The following is a 15,579-nucleotide window of genomic DNA, read 5'->3' as shown; positions in this document are numbered from 1 at the left end:
TGATTCAAACTCAAGCCTTTTGTGACTTCATATGCTTCCTAAGAAGATTCATTTCCTAGAGCACATTTTTCCCACCTTATGCTTTAACTCTCTCTAGCATAGAGTTCTCCTCAATTTTTTTAAAAGAGACCTTTAAGCCTTAGAGATTCCTTTCCCCCTGCCTTTCCTCCACAGCTAGTTGCATATTCAACTATGATGTTGAAGAAATACTAGGACCACAGCGCAGAGTTAGACTGAAACTAAAAGCTTGTTTGTTACTATGTTGGCATCTCTTTTAGAAGATCAGTCAGTGTCGTGGCTTCTTAAATTCAGTTTAGCTAGCTAGTCCAAATAGCTCTTAGTTTTTTTCTACCTTTTGCCATAGCTAAATCTATAATATAAAACCTGTGTTTCTATTTGTGACGGAATTATCATATTTTATCTTTTGATTTCATTATCATATTTCTGCTTACAAACAGACTCATGTTTTATGACTCAATTAGTTTTCAGGATATGAGAATGTGTGGCATTTAAGAAATACCAGTGTTAAAAATCCCCTAGTCTCCCTTCCTTTTTGTGGTTCTACCTTAGCTGTTATCTGAGTATTCATATCAAATATTTTAGTTTCCACATCCTCTTCCTGTTTTTCTCACATTTATCAAATCCAGAGTAATGTTACTTTTTGATTCTGTCCTGTTTTCAGGATCATGAAATTGTAATGCCTATGAATAGATATTTTGAGTGAGTGATATTTAGCTATTGCTAAATTCCTTTAAAGGGTTTATTTAAAATAACTGGTCCTTACCGTAAAGATTGTATGGATATGTGGTATCTACAGGAAAGACATTATAGCCTAGTGGCTCTGAGTCAGCTTCCCTGAGTTCACGTTCTGGGTTTACCACTTACTAGCCAGCCCTGTGATTTTTGAACAAGTTCCTTAATTTCTCTTAGACTTAATCACCTTGTCTGTAAATTGAAGAGTAGAAGAAGTCGCCTTGTATATAAATCAAAGAGTAGTTATCTCATAGGATTGTTGTGAGGATTCACTCATTCATTCATTAGCTATATGGGGACCTTCTCTAAGCTTGGGCTAGTGCTGGGGATGAGGTAGTGAATGAAATCAGTAAGGTCTCTGGCTCTATGTAGTTAATTTCTCCTGGGGAGATACAGACAATAAATAAATAAACATTATAATTATAGAGTATAGTAAGTGATATGAGGGAAATGGTAGAAAGCAACATGTATGGAGACCATCTTAAATAGGGTGGCCAAAGAAGGCTTCTGTGAGCAGATGACACGTAAGCTGGGACCTAAGGATGAAAAGGAGGCAGCCCTGGAAAAGATATTTCAGGCAAAGGGAGTAGTAGTTGTAAAGGTTGAGTCAAGAGAAAGTCTGGTGTTCCTGGAACAGAAAAAGTCTAGTGTGCCTACGGAATCATGAGTGAGTATTAAAATGGCAGATATCAAAGTAGGAAAAGTAGGCAGGAGCCAGATCACTAGGTTTGTTAAAAGGATTAAATCTATACAAAGCATTTATTAGAGCACCCGGGGCATAGTAAGTGTTAGCAGCTATGGTTATTATGAAGATTTTTTTTTTGTTTTGTTTTTTGTTTTTTTTTGAGACGGAGTCTCTCTCTGTTGCCAGGCTGGAGTGCAGTGGCGTGATCTCGGCTCACTGCAACCTCCGCCTCCCAGGTTCAAGCAATTCTCCTGCCTCAGCCTCCTGAGTAGCTGGGATTACAGACATACACCAACACACCCGGCTAATTTTCGTATTTTTAGTAGAGATGGGTTTCACCATGTTGGTCAGGTTGGTCTCGAACTCCTGACCTCGTGATCCGCCCACCTCAGTCTCCCAAAGTGCTGGGATTACAGGTGTGAGCCACCATGCCCGGCCTATTATCATGATTTTTAATGAACTTTGTCATAACCAAGTACTTGTCATTTTCTGGTGAGAACACTGAAAGTTTAGGGCATGTAGTGCCAGCTTTTGGCAATATTTCTTCATAGGTGGTGGCGTGTTCTTCCATCAGGAGGCATGTAATGTTTGGTGATCTCTCATGATGTTAGCAGCTGTTGCTGTTTGATGCCTTATCCATTAATTCATTAAGGGTTGCAAAATGGAGATATCCTAATGCTATCATTTTTTCATGTTAGGTGAAATACTCACATAAAAACTTCATCTCTTCTTGCTTCTGCTAATGGTGACCATTCTTTTTCAGTATCATAATAAGCTTGTTAAACGAATTTGATGTGTTTTATAGTGCCAGCTAAAGTGGAAAACATCATTAAGAACGACTATGACATCTTCCCATAAAACATCCTTTGTTCTATACTCCATGGATTATTGGTTTGATGCTGTAGAGCCCTATTCATGTTCTCATTTTCTTTTGCATTACTGGCTGATGGTGATATGATATGCAAAAGCATTTGCCTCAGTATTAAAATGTAAACATGGCAGATATTGTTTCCTCTTTTCACAGATGGCACTTTCTGCTCTATAGTCCATGATGGCTGTGCAGGAAGAAGAGCCGCAGGTGCAGGCTGCTGATATGGAGTCTCTGACCAGGAACATACAGATTAAAGAAGATCTCGTAAAGGTCTTTCAAAACTTTTTAAAGACCACTGGAAATGTTCACAGCTCAGAATACCTGTAGGGCATCTTCAGACAATATTTGCACACATAGAATCCCTTAGCCAGTGATTATCAATATCCCTGTTGAAAGTATAGGCAGAATATTTCAAGAACATTTGTTCCCGTGCTCCTCTGCTGAGTAATCCTTTTATTACTATTTTCACATCCACACTTATTTTTTGACTTCTGGGACCTGCAAATGCAACTGGTTGATCTTGAAGACATACCAGCTATGGAACGCCTGACCCAGGAAATCTTACTTCTTCGGGAAAAAGTTGCTTCGGTAGAATCCCAGGGTCAAGAAATTTCAGGAAACCAAAGACAACAGGTAAGTTATTGGAATATAAACCTTATTTATTTATTTACTTTTTTTTGTATTATTTATTTATTTAGTTTTTTTTTTTTTTTTTTTTAGTAGAGATGGAGTTTCACCATGTTGGTCAGGCTAGTCTTGAACTCCTGACTGCAAGTGATCCGTCCTCCTCAGCCCCTCAAAGTGCTGGAATTACATACAGGCATGAGTCACCACATTGCGACAGGGTCTCACTGTGTCACCCAGGCTGGAGTGCAGTGGTACGATCACAGCTCACTGCAGCCTCAAGCTCTGGGGCTCAAGGAATCTTCCTGCCTCAGCCTCCTGAGTAGCTGGAGCTGCAGGTGCACACCACCACGCCCGGCTCAAACCTTATTTTTCTACTGTGAAATAAACCATGGTAAAGCTGTCAATCTCAGCTATTTGTGGAGGGTTAGTTGATGGTATTTCATAGAGAAACTGTGCTCTAAAGTTTTCTACTTTGGTTGGTAGCAGCTATAGATGCCCCTTTCTGACATTTGTAGTTCTGAAAAGAGCAACAGTTCTTTTGAACACATACCAATAGTTATCCCTCACACTCATACATAAGTCACCTCCCTCAACTGAATCTTTCCCTTTTATCTGCATTTAACCATGTTCAGCTCTCTCCCAGTTAAAAAAAGAGAAAGAAACCCCTGCCTTTGCCCCAAATTTCTTTGTAGCTACAGCCCCGTTTAACCTTTCTTCAATGCCAGACTTTTCCAAAAGACTTACTTGCCTGTACTCCCTGTCTCCATTATCATCTGTCTCACTAACTACTCACCTCACTCCTTTCTGGCTTTTAACTCTACCTTAAACAACTCTGTTGGTTATACATTATCATAGCTCATTATCTTTATAGCACTTATTACACTTACAATGACACACATCTATGATTAATGTCTTTTTTCTCCACTAGATAGTAAGCTTTCCCCTAGAACCTAGAACAGAGTCTGTCCCACAGAAGGTGCTCAGTAAATATTAATTGAATGAATGAAGAATACTAGTAAGTCCTATTATATACATTTCCCCCTTGCCTGTCCTGTTTCCCTCTTACTCCTTTCTCTTAGCTGCTTTCCTGTGCTTCTAGCTTCTCTCCTTTTTCTTCTTTTTGCTCACATGTTTGAATTCTACCTTACAGGTTTTAAAGATAAAAAAAAAGATAATATGACAGTGATTTGAAAATTATAAAATAGTATCAAAAGCTTAAGTACTAAGATAGTGGGCTTTTTAAATCATAGTACATGCTAATGCATTTTCTTGTTGCTCAGGATTAACTGTGGTTTCATGTCTCACTGTGCCATTTGCGTATTGCTTCTTCTCTCTTCTTTTCTCAGTTGCTGCTGATGCTAGAAGGACTAGTAGATGAACGGAGTCAGCTCAATGAGGCCTTACAAGCAGAGAGACGGCTCTATAGCAGTCTGGTGAAGTTCCATGCCCATCCAGAGAGGTAAGAGATTTGCTGTTTTTTCTTTTATTCTTTGTTGAAATTTTTATTTAATTTACTATTGTATTCTTTTTATGCCTTTTATTCTTCATTAAGTGCAGATGCTTATGATACTGAAGAGGGGAGAAAAAACAGGGACAATTATCGGGGCTACCCACTTTGTCATTTGTTTTATGGATTGCTCTGAGCCTCAATGTCAAAATCTTAAGTCGGGAATAGCGCCTGTTTCACACAGCTGTTGCAGAGATTAAGAAGACAGCTTTTGTATCTAAAACAATGCCTTGCATGTAGTAAGCACTCAATGTATGTTCATTTCTTTTCTGTGATCCATGTCCTGTTAAAGGCTGTTCTATTATGAACATAAGGCTATACCCTATCTCTACTAAAAATAAAAAAATTAGCCGGGTGAGGTAGCACGCGCCTGTAGTCCCAGCTACTCGGGAGGCTGAGGCAGGAGAATCACTTGAACCTGGGAGGCAGAGGTTGCAGTGAGCTGAGATCACACCACTGCACTCCATCCTGGGCGACAGAGCAAGACTCTGTCTCAAAAAAAAAAAAAAAAAAAAAAAAAAAAAGGTAAGGCTACAATGGGCACTGACATTCATTTAATATCATCAAAAAAATATATTAATTGGGATGGCTAATATCATCCTGGGACCACCGATAACTATCATGATGAATATAGTTTCTTCTACCTCTTGATTTTTGGTCACATATATGATACCTCTCTGGATCATTTTCTATTCTCTTCATTTTTTTTCCCCCTCATTTTGCCTTCCTTACTAGCCCTTTTTACTCTTTTTCAATTTTTATTATTTTTGCTATTCAGTTTCTTGTAATTTATTGTTGGGCGTTAAAAATGTTTTCTTTCTACCAGGAAAATGAAGGCAGAGGAAAGGTATGATAGGACCAGTTGATTGTGTTACTTTTTAAAGAACCTCTGGAGCTTTAGTTTTTATGAACCAGATTCCTTTTTAGCACACCATCCCACCGTCAAGTTTGGTAACAAATGAGAAAACAAATATCTTCAGTAGTGGTTCTACTTGGCTCAGTCTTGCTCCAGTTTATATTTAGTTTGTCCTGGGTTTTAGTTTTTCAGAAACAAAAGCTTTTAGTCAAATAATGAAATTTCTCTTGTTTGGGCTATAGGGGTGTGAAATAAGTCTTAGGAGCTATAATTTTATGTGAAATTCGCCCAGAATCTAGCATAAGGAGCAAGCTTTTAAAAAAAGAAACAGTCCTTACTAATCTATCAACAGTGAACACAAATGCCACACAAAGGCTACATTCATTTATTGTGTCCTGGAGAATAATTACTTTACAAAGTCATGTGGCTCAGAGTGGCATTGATGGTTCTTTGGAAGCAAATGTGGACTCACTACAGTTGATGGCTAATCCCTTTTCCTTCCATGTGGCATGTTTAATCATCTCTGAGGGAGACTGAACTCTGCAGGTGGAACTGGAAGGGCTCAGGTGTTAATGCAGTCGGCTAGAAGAAGTTCTTGAAAGAAGCTTGGAGCGCTTAAACAGGCTGGAGACCCTGGCCGCCATTGGAGGTGGGGAACTGGAAAGTGTGCGAATTCATCACAAGCTTGCCTACCGAGCACTGGCGGGTCAGACTGCAGCCCAGGATGGAAAACTTTGTTTGCGCTAACCAGAAAGATCCTTGTCTGACTTTGGCAGAATTAAACGGTGACTTACTAATGATAGAACTGGTACAAGTAGCATCAACTACAAAGTGAAACTCACTTTAGCCTACATGGATCTCACTGTACATACGTATCAATCCCTAAATTGAATGGTGGAGGTTGCAAAGTGTATTAGTTTTTCCACTTTTATTCATTCTTATCCCTAGCCCCTTCTGATTGCCTCATCCCTTCTGTGGGCCAATAAAGTTTATTGTTCCCCAACTTTCACAGTCCATTTCATATGTTCCATATCATATCATAAATGCATGTGTGTGTATTATTTTTGCCATTCAGTCAACTCCTCTTTGAGTGAGAGCATTTTTTTTTTTTTTTTTTTTTTGTGATGGAGTCTCGCTCTGTCGCCCAGGCTGGAGTGCGGTGGCGCAATTTCGGCTCACTGCAAGCTCTGCCACCTGGGTTCATGCCATTCTCCTGCCTTAGCCTCCCAAGTAACTGGGACTACAGGTTCCGGCCAACACACCTGGCTAATTTTTTTGTATTTTTAGTAGAGACGGGGTTTCACTGTGTTAGCCAGGATGGTCTCGATCTCCTGACCTCATGATCTGCCCACCTCAGCCTCCCAAACTGCCGGGATTACAGGCATGAGCCACCGCGCCCGGCCGAGCATTTTTTAAATCAAAAGAATACAAGTTTTAAGATGAGAGAGCAGGAAAGAGACTGAGAGTCTATAAGAATGACATCGCAAAAGTGATATAATCCTTATCAGAAGGTAATCGAAACCAGGACAGTAGTCTTGTAATAGTAGACTGCAAGTATTGGGAAGGCCAAGTTAAAGAACAGAGGCGCTCCCTCCCCCCTCCCCCCCTCCCCCCTCCCCCCTCCCCCCTCCCCTCTTCGGTCTCCCTCTCCTTCTTTTATCGGTCTCCCTCTGTTGCCGAAGCTGGACTCTACTGCCATGATCTCAGCTCGCTGCAACCTCCCTGCCTCGGGCTCCTGTGATTCTCCTGCCTCGGTCTGCAGGCGCGCGCCGCCATGCCTGACTGGTTTTAGTATTTTTGGTGGAGACGGGGTTTCGCCCTGTTGACCGGGCTAGTCTCCAGCTCCTGGCCTCGAGTGATCTGCCGGCCTTGGCCTCCGGAGGTGCTGGGATTGCAGACGGAGTCTCACTCACTCAATGCTCAATGTTGCTCATGCTGGAGTGCAGTGGTGTGATCTCGGCTGGCTACAACCTCCACCTACCAGCCTCCTGCCTTGGCCTCTTAAAGTGCTAAGATTACAGCCTCTGCCCCGCCGCCACCCCGTCTAGGAAGTGAGGAGCATCTCTGCCTGGCCGCCCATCGTCTGGGATGTGAGGAGCGCCTCTGCCCGGCTGCCCCATCTGGGAAGTGAGGAGCGCCTCTGCCCGGCCGCCATCCCGTATAGGAAGTACGGAGCGTCTCTGCCCGGCCGCCCATCGTCTGGGATGTGAGGAGCGCCTCTGCCCGGCTGCCCCATCTGGGAAGTGAGGAGCGCCTCTGCCCAGTCGCCCAATGTCTGGGAAGTGAGGAGCGCCTCTGCCCAGCCGCCACCCCATCTGGGACGAAGTGAGGAGCGCCTCTGCCCGGCTGCCACCCTGTCTGGGAGGAAGTGAGGAGCACCTCTGCCCGGCTGCCCCGTCTGGGAAGTGAGGAGCGCCTCTGCCCGGCCACCCCGTCTGGGAGGTGAGGAGCACCTCTGCCCGGCCACCCTGTCTGGGAAGTGAGGAGCACCTCTGCCTGGCTGCCCCGTCTGGGAGATAAGGAGCACCTCTGCCCGGCTGCCCTGTCTGGGAGGTGAGGAGCACCTCTGCCTGGACGCCACCCCGTCTGGGAGGAAGTGAGGAGCGCCTCTGCCCGGCTGCCCCATCTGGGAAGTGAGGAGCGCCTCTGCCCGGCCACCACCCCATATGGGAAGTGAGGAGCGCCTCTGCCTGGCCGCCCATCATCTGGGAGGTGAGGAGCACCTCTGCCCAGCCGCCCCGTCTGGGAGGTGAGGAGTGCCTCTGCCCGGCCGCCACCCTGTCTGGGAGGAAGTGAGGAGCACCTCTGCCCAGCTGCCCCGTCTGGGAAGTGAGGAGCACCTCTGCCCGGCCACCCCGTCTGGGAGGTGAGGAGCACCTCTGCCCGGCCACCCCGTCTGGGAGGTGAGGAGCACCTCTGCCCGGCCACCCCATCTGGGAGGTGAGGAGCGCCTCTGCCTGGCCGCCACCCCGTCTGGGAGGAAGTGAGGCGCGCCTCTGTCCGGCTGCTCCATCTGGGAAGTGAGGAGCGCCTCTGCCCGGCCGCCACCCCGTATGGGAAGTGAGGAGCGCCTCTGCCTGGCCGCCACCCCGTATGGGAAGTGAGGAGCGCCTCTGCCCGGCCGCCCCGTCTGGGAAGTGAGGAGCGCCTCTGCCCGGCCGCCCCGTCTGGGAGGTGAGGAGTGCCTCTGCCCGGCTGCCACCCCATCTGGGAGGAAGTGAGGAGCACCTCTGCCCGGCTGCCCCGTCTGGGAGATGAGGAGCGCCTCTGCCCGGCCGCCCCGTCTGGGAGGTGAGGAGCGCCTCTGCCTGGCCGCCACCTCGTCTGGGAGGAAGTGAGGAGCGCCTCTGCCCGGCTGCCCCATCTGGGAAGTGAGGAGCGCCTCTGCCCGGCCGCCACCCCATATGGGAAGTGAGGAGCGCCTCTGCCTGGCCACCCCGTCTGGGAGGTGAGGAGCGCCTCTGCCCAGCCGCCCCGTCTGGGAGGTGAGGAGTGCCTCTGCCTGGCCACCACCCCGTCTGGGAGGAAGTGAGGAGCACCTCTGTCCGGCTGCCCCGTCTGAGAGATGAGAAGCACCTCTGCCTGGCCGCCCCATCTGGGAGGTGAGGAGCGCCTCTGCCTGGCCGCCATCCCGTCTGGGAGGAAGTGAGGAGCGCCTCTGCCCGGCTGCCCCATCTGGGAAGTGACGAGCGCCTCTGCCCAGCTGCCCCATCTGGGAAGTGAGGAGCGCCTCTGCCCGGCTGCCACCCCATATGGGAAGTGAGGAGCGCCTCTGCCTGGCCACCCCGTCTGGGAGGTGAGGAGTGCCTCTGCCTGGCCACCACCCTGTCTGGGAGGAAGTGAGGAGCACCCCTGTCCGGCTGCCCCGTCTGGGAGATGAGAAGCACCTCTGCCTGGCCGCCCCATCTGGGAGGTGAGGAGCGCCTCTGCCTGGCCGCCATCCCGTCTGGGAGGAAGTGAGGAGCGCCTCTGCCCGGCTGCCCCATCTGGGAAGTGAGGAGCGCCTCTGCCCGGCCACCCCGTCTGGGAAGTAAGGAGTGCCTCTGCCTGGCCGCCACCCTGTCTGGGAGGAAGTGAGGAGTGCCTCTGCCTGGCTGCCCCATCTGGGAAGTGAGGAGCGCCTCTGCCCAGCCGCCACACCGTCTGGGAAGTGAGGAGCGCCTCTGCCTGGCCACCCTGTCTGGGAGGTGAGGAGCGCCTCTGCCCGGCCGCCCAGTCTGGGAAGTGAGGAGCGCCTCTGTCCGGCCGCCCTGTCTGGGAGGTGAGGAGCGCCTCTGCTTGGCCGCCACCCCGTCTGGGAGGAAGTGAAGAGCGCCTCTGCCCGACCGCCCCGTCTGGGAAGTGAGGAGAGCCTCTGTCCAGCTGCCCTGTCTGGGAGGTGAGGAGCACCTCTGCCCGGCCGCCTTGTCTGGGAGGTGTAACCAACAGCTCCGAAGAGACAGCGACCATCGGGAGCGGGCCATGAGGACGATGGCGGTTTTGTTGAAAAGAAGGGGGGGAAGTGTGGGGAAAGGAAGGAGAAATCAGATTGTTGCTGTGTCTGTGTAGAAAGAGGTGGGCATAGGAGACTCCATTTTGTTCTGACTAGGAGAAATTCTTCTGCCTTGGGATGCTGTTGATCTATGGCCTTGCCCCCAGCCCCATGCTCTCTGAAACATGTGCTGTGTCAACTCAGGGTTAAATGGATTAAGGGCGGTGCAAGATGTGCTTTGTTAAACAGATGCTTGAAGGCAGCATGCTCTTTAAGAGTCATCACCACTCCCTAATCTCAAGTACCCAGGGGCACAAACACTGCAGAAGGCCGCAGGGACCTCTGCCTAGGAAAACCAGAGACCTTTGTTCATGTGTTTATCTCCTGACCTTCTCTCCACTATTATCCTATGACCCTGCCATATCCCCCTCTCCGAGAAACACCCAAGAATGATCAATAAATACTTCATAAATTAAAAAAAAAGAAAGAAACTATCATCAGAGTGAAAACGCAACCTACAGAATGGGAGAAAATTTTTGCAATCTATCCGTCTGTCAAAGGGCTAATATCCAGAATCTACAAGGAACTAACAAATTTACAAGAAAAAAAAAAAACCTCATCATAAAGTGGGCAAAGGATGTGAACAGACACTTCTCAGAAAAAGACATTTATATGGCCAACAAACATGAAAAAAAGCTCATCATCATTGTTCATTAGAGAAATGCAAATCAAAAACACAGTGAGATACCGTCTCACACCAGTTAGAATGGCGATCATTAAAAAGTCAGGAAACAGCAGATGCTGGAGAACGTGGAGAAATAGGAATGCTTTTACACTGTTGGTGGGGGTGTAAATTAGTTCAACCAATTTACAGTTGTGTGTAAATCAACACAACTGTGTGACAGAACTGTGTTACAGTTGTGTAAGAATCGACAGTGTGGCGATTCTCAAGGATCTAAAACCAGAAATACCGTTTGACCCAGCAATCCCATTACTGGGTATATACCCAAAGGATTATAAATCATTCTACTATAAAGACACATGCATGTGTATGTTTATTGCAGCACTATTTACAATAGCAAAGACTTGGAACCAACCCAAATGCCCATCAATGATAGACTGGATAAAGAAAATGTGGTACATAGACACCATGGAATACTATGCAGCCATAAAAAAGGAAGAGTTCATGTCCTTTGCAGGGACATGGATGAAGCTGGAAATCATCATTCTCAGCAAACTAACACAGGAACAGAAAACCAAACACCGCATTTTCTCACTCATAAGTGGGAGTTGAACTATGAGAACACATGGACACAGGGAGACAACATGACACACCAGGCTTGTCAGGGGGTGGGGGACTAGGGAACGGATAGGATTAGGAGAAATAACTAATGTAGATAACGGGTTGATGGGTGCAGCCAACCACCACGGCACGTGTGTAACTATGTAACAAACCTGCACGTTGTACACATGTATCCCAGAACTTAAAATATAATTTAAAAAATTAAAAAAGAAGAAAGAAAAAAAAAAAAGAACAGAGGCAAGAACTATGAAAGTGATCATAGTCAACTTTTATCTCCAGTACTGTCTCAGAGTTGACTGTTGTACACAAGTGAAATTAGATTAGGTACAGATTAAATTCTACTTAAAATTTGTTCTTTATTGATTCCTTTAGGTTTCTTTAAACCAAGGTCATGCTATTTAGTCAGAACAAGACTTCTAGAATGGTCTTCCAGAGTCAGAATTCTCTGTTTACAAAGATAATTTCAAATATAGTATCCCTCTTTACATTCAGTGTTTCACCAAATAACTCATTATAGCCAGAAGAGGGTATTGCTTCTTCCATTTGTGGCACTAGATAGGGTCCTATGTTTTTCACTATTTAGTACGTATACTTTTCTCCATATAAAAGTAATAGGCTTCAGGCTTTGAAGTGCTTGAATAGTTTAGAAAGAAATGTTACAGATGTATGTTTATAGTTTTAATCATTGTCTCAATGCTTTCTTGTGGCAACATGACAGGTATAAGGAGAGGGGCACTGGAGATTGTATTTCTGATGTCTTGAATGTCAAGAGTGTGAAAAGTAACCAAGATTGCTTTGCAGCTTTGTGGGTTCAACATCATGAATTTGTATTTATTTCCTCTGGTTTTAAGTTTCCTAGGTCAGAAGCCGAGGTTCCAGTTACTTTAAATATGGAATTTGGGAACAGGGATTGAGGCTTTCTAGCACAATGTGACTGAATACCCTTCCTAAACTAAGTGGGGCACAGTTTTTTTTTCCGTCAATATTTTTTTTTATATGACACTTTATTTCTTTCACATGTTGACATGGCTTGTATTACATTCTAAATTTTATCTGTTTCTGTAACTTTAGCTGTGTCTATAACAGATAGAGCATCAGTCAAACTAGAGTGGACAGGGAGAAAATGTTCTACTGGGGAAGCACTCTGGAATCTTCTGATTAAGTAATTTGCAAAAGATTGATAGCCATAAGCCTTACTCTTAATGGATCTGCCATTTCAGTTTCAATGGTTTTTGAGGAAAAAGGAGTCATTTAAGGAAGGAGATAGGAAGTGTAGGCCGATCCATCCACTTTTCTTAGTCTCCCAATTTTAAGAGACCCTTTCTTGCACAAAATTTTTTGTAACTTTCCAGAAGTAAAGAGGAAGGTAATGGAGCTGTAGAAATGTCAACCCATCAAAGACTAGTTTGTCGTGTCATTACAACAAGGCATTTAGGGAACGTCTTTCCTTAATTTTACTAATAGACCAAGGAAGCCTTCTGAGTCTGCTAGTAAGATTCAGTTCTGGGTGATTCTTGGTTTCTAATGGCTCATAGTGATTACAGTTTATGTTAATAATCACTCCTACTTCTGTCAACCTGCAGCAAGAGTAGATTGATAGCAGGATAAATTAAAAGTCTGATCTTAATGTCATAAATATGACTAAAATATGGTACTAACTTTTTCTGGTCTAGATAGCTGGAATGAGGCTTGCAAACAGTGTTGTCTGGAGAGAGCTTGCTGGTCTAACAACTTTGTGTGATAATTTGGCATTTGATTAGAGAACATGAGTCTGATAAATTTTGTAATCCACACATAGATCATGCTGTGGTTGGACACATCATTTAATAATATTTAGCATGATATAATATTCCATTTTCTCTTCAGGAGCACAGACGCTTTCTCATACTGGGTTATTCTACCTTTCACAATCATTTTTCAACATGACAGTAATTTTAGATAAAGCATCCTGTGCTTATAGAACCTTGTGATTGAGTAAAAATAATCTTCAAATAAAAATAATGTAGTAAATTTTTACTTAGGCCATGCTTAATTGGAAGCATAGAACTTAAATTGAGAAAAAAAATCCATATGATAGATTTTGTTTTTCTCATGTTTCCTTTTTAAATAAAGCAAATAATGCAGAGTAATGGTTGTAAGAGTTCAGGGTAGATGAAGTCTGTAGGTTTTAGAACTATAGAGTTGAAAAGAACCTCTAAGAGGACTTATTTAATGAGTGAAATAAATGTCCTTAGATAGATATTGTCCCTAAACTCTTTTCTATTGAAAGTTTATATAGTATTGAAAATTTGATGATTATTAGTACCTAGTACTAATAAGTGCACTGGTCTTATCTCCTGGTCTGCCCAGGAGTCCTAATTTACATGTGCCTTGATTAGCCTAAGGATAGAAGACTGTAGTTGTATTGAGTCATTACCCTTTTGGAGAAGTAGAAACTCTTTCCAGAATTTTAGTGGGATTTCATACCCCCAAAAGTGTTTTAGATTATGATTTGGCTTTTTCAAGTTACTTAAAACAGTTACTTTCTGAAACATGTGAGCTGGAAAGCCCTAAGGCTACTTAAGAGATTTTGCAATTTAAAGACAAAGATATGCCATAAAGGGGTTTGACTGCAGACAGCAGTTTTCTACCACTTCTGTTCCATGATCAGAATCTGTCTAGATAGAGAATTTTATTTCTTAGCAGAAACTATGGAGGACTATATGGAATCTTAATAGTTTTCTTATGATCCTGAAGGGAATGTGTGCAGGTGAAATTGTAGTTTGATAGGAGGCCTCTTTTCCTTGATTCTCTCATACAGCACCGTAACATTAAAGTCAGCAATAGTTGGTTCATGACATGAAAATGTGAGCGTTCTTGTAATGAATGCATGGAAGAGTACCTGGGAGTGAGAGTGAGATGGGGCTGAGAGTATTAGACACAAGGGCCCAGTACCGAAGGAAAGAACACTTGGCACTGCCAACTTATTCATGCTTAAAGTTTTAGTTCATCACATCACCTTTTAAAATTAATAAAATATGATCTTTTGCTATGTTCTAAGTAACTATATGGAAAAACATCACTCCTTTTCTATTGATCCCATATTAATGGCTTAAAGGAAGATAATAATGACTACAGAGTAGAATTTGGGGGAAATGGTCTTGACTCCACCCAGTTTGGACTCGTTACTAAAGAATTAACATGTCATGAGCCAGGTGTGGTGGCATGCACCTGTAGTCACAGTTACTTGGAGGCTGAGGCGGGAGAATCCCTTGAGCCCAGCAGTTCAAGACCAGCCTGGGCAACATAATGAGACCTCATCTCTAAAGCAAAATCAAAACAAAAAGGTCATGAAGTTTCCCCTAAGGCTTATTTATGTATGTTGGAGTTTTAAGACAGTTGTCATTTAATGATGATTAATCCTTTTTGTAAGTCACCTGTTCCAAAGAGTTCAACCTACTTTACTGACAAGTCCTTACTTTTTCGATGTCCTGTGAGGCAGAGAGCAAAGAGTGTCATTTCAAGCCTCCTGCTGGGGAAACAAGTATTCAGAAACGAAGAAGTGCAGGTAGAATCAATCAAGATCATTCAGATAATAACATCAAGTATAAAACTTCCTTCTGCTGATGCTATTTAGGTTCTATGGCCTTCAACTTTCTCAGCCTTTAACTTGTAAGCCTATGGAGCACTTCAGTTTACCTACAATAACAATAATAATAATATTGTTTAAGGATGGTATTTATTGAGTACACACTGTGTACCAAGCGCTGTTCTAAGCACTTCAAAATCAGCAAACCCTTTAAAGTTCACAACAGTATGGAGCGGATAATGCTCTTAACCCTAGTTATTAAATGAAGAAACTTAGGAAAGGTGATGACTTGCCTAAAGTTACATAACTAACGAAAAAAGCACAAGTAAAATCTAGACAGTCTATCTCCATAGTTCATGTTCTTAATTATTATGCCATACTCAATTTAAAAAGTTCTACAGTAGTATGAATTTTTGCCTCAGTGATAAGAATACCTTATATTTGCATAGTGCTTACATTTTCACCCAAGGATTTTTTGTTCTTATGTTTTAGAGGCTTATTTTTGTGTACTTTGTAGAATTAGATAGCTGATAGAAAATAATCTTCTAAATCTAAGTAAGAGACATCTTGGTATCACCTCCATTTTGTGTTGTTCAGAGCCTAGAAACTTCCAAGAACCACAAGTTGAGGACTTTTATAGAAGTCTCAAAAGTTTTTGATAAAATTGCCAGTCTAACATGTAAAACTTAATCTCATAGAAGCAAGTTAAATGAACTGATTCTTAGCTTTCAGAGAATCTAAAGGTGGCAGACTATATTTTATCAAGAAATAAGCAGAAGAGTCATCAATATAAAAGCATAGGTACCTTTAAATTAGAAATTCAGAGTATTCGAAGTTAGTTCTGAAGATGGTGTTTCGTTGTGCTATGAAAGTTTAGAAAAGGGTATCACCCACACAAGAGAAATTCTCTCATTTATTTAAAAAATGGAAAATGGTAA

General features: G+C 43.8%; 1 protein-coding gene and 1 pseudogene across 1 annotated transcript in view; one reads left to right on the top strand and one right to left on the bottom strand.

The window, feature by feature from the left end:
* The window catches only part of LOC129015142 (neuroblastoma breakpoint family member 11-like), a 2,260,169-nt gene that overhangs the window by 1,920,685 nt on the left and 323,905 nt on the right, over window positions 1-15,579 (bottom strand).
* Window positions 1-15,579, top strand: part of LOC129015470 (myomegalin-like) — a 73,708-nt pseudogene that overhangs the window by 12,159 nt on the left and 45,970 nt on the right.

The sequence above is a fragment of the Pongo pygmaeus genome, chromosome 1 (assembly GCF_028885625.2).
Source record: "Pongo pygmaeus isolate AG05252 chromosome 1, NHGRI_mPonPyg2-v2.0_pri, whole genome shotgun sequence".
Classification (NCBI taxonomy): domain Eukaryota; kingdom Metazoa; phylum Chordata; class Mammalia; order Primates; family Hominidae; genus Pongo; species Pongo pygmaeus.
The sequence above is the reverse complement of the archived record's forward strand: the minus strand, read 5'-3'. Positions and strand labels throughout refer to the sequence as shown.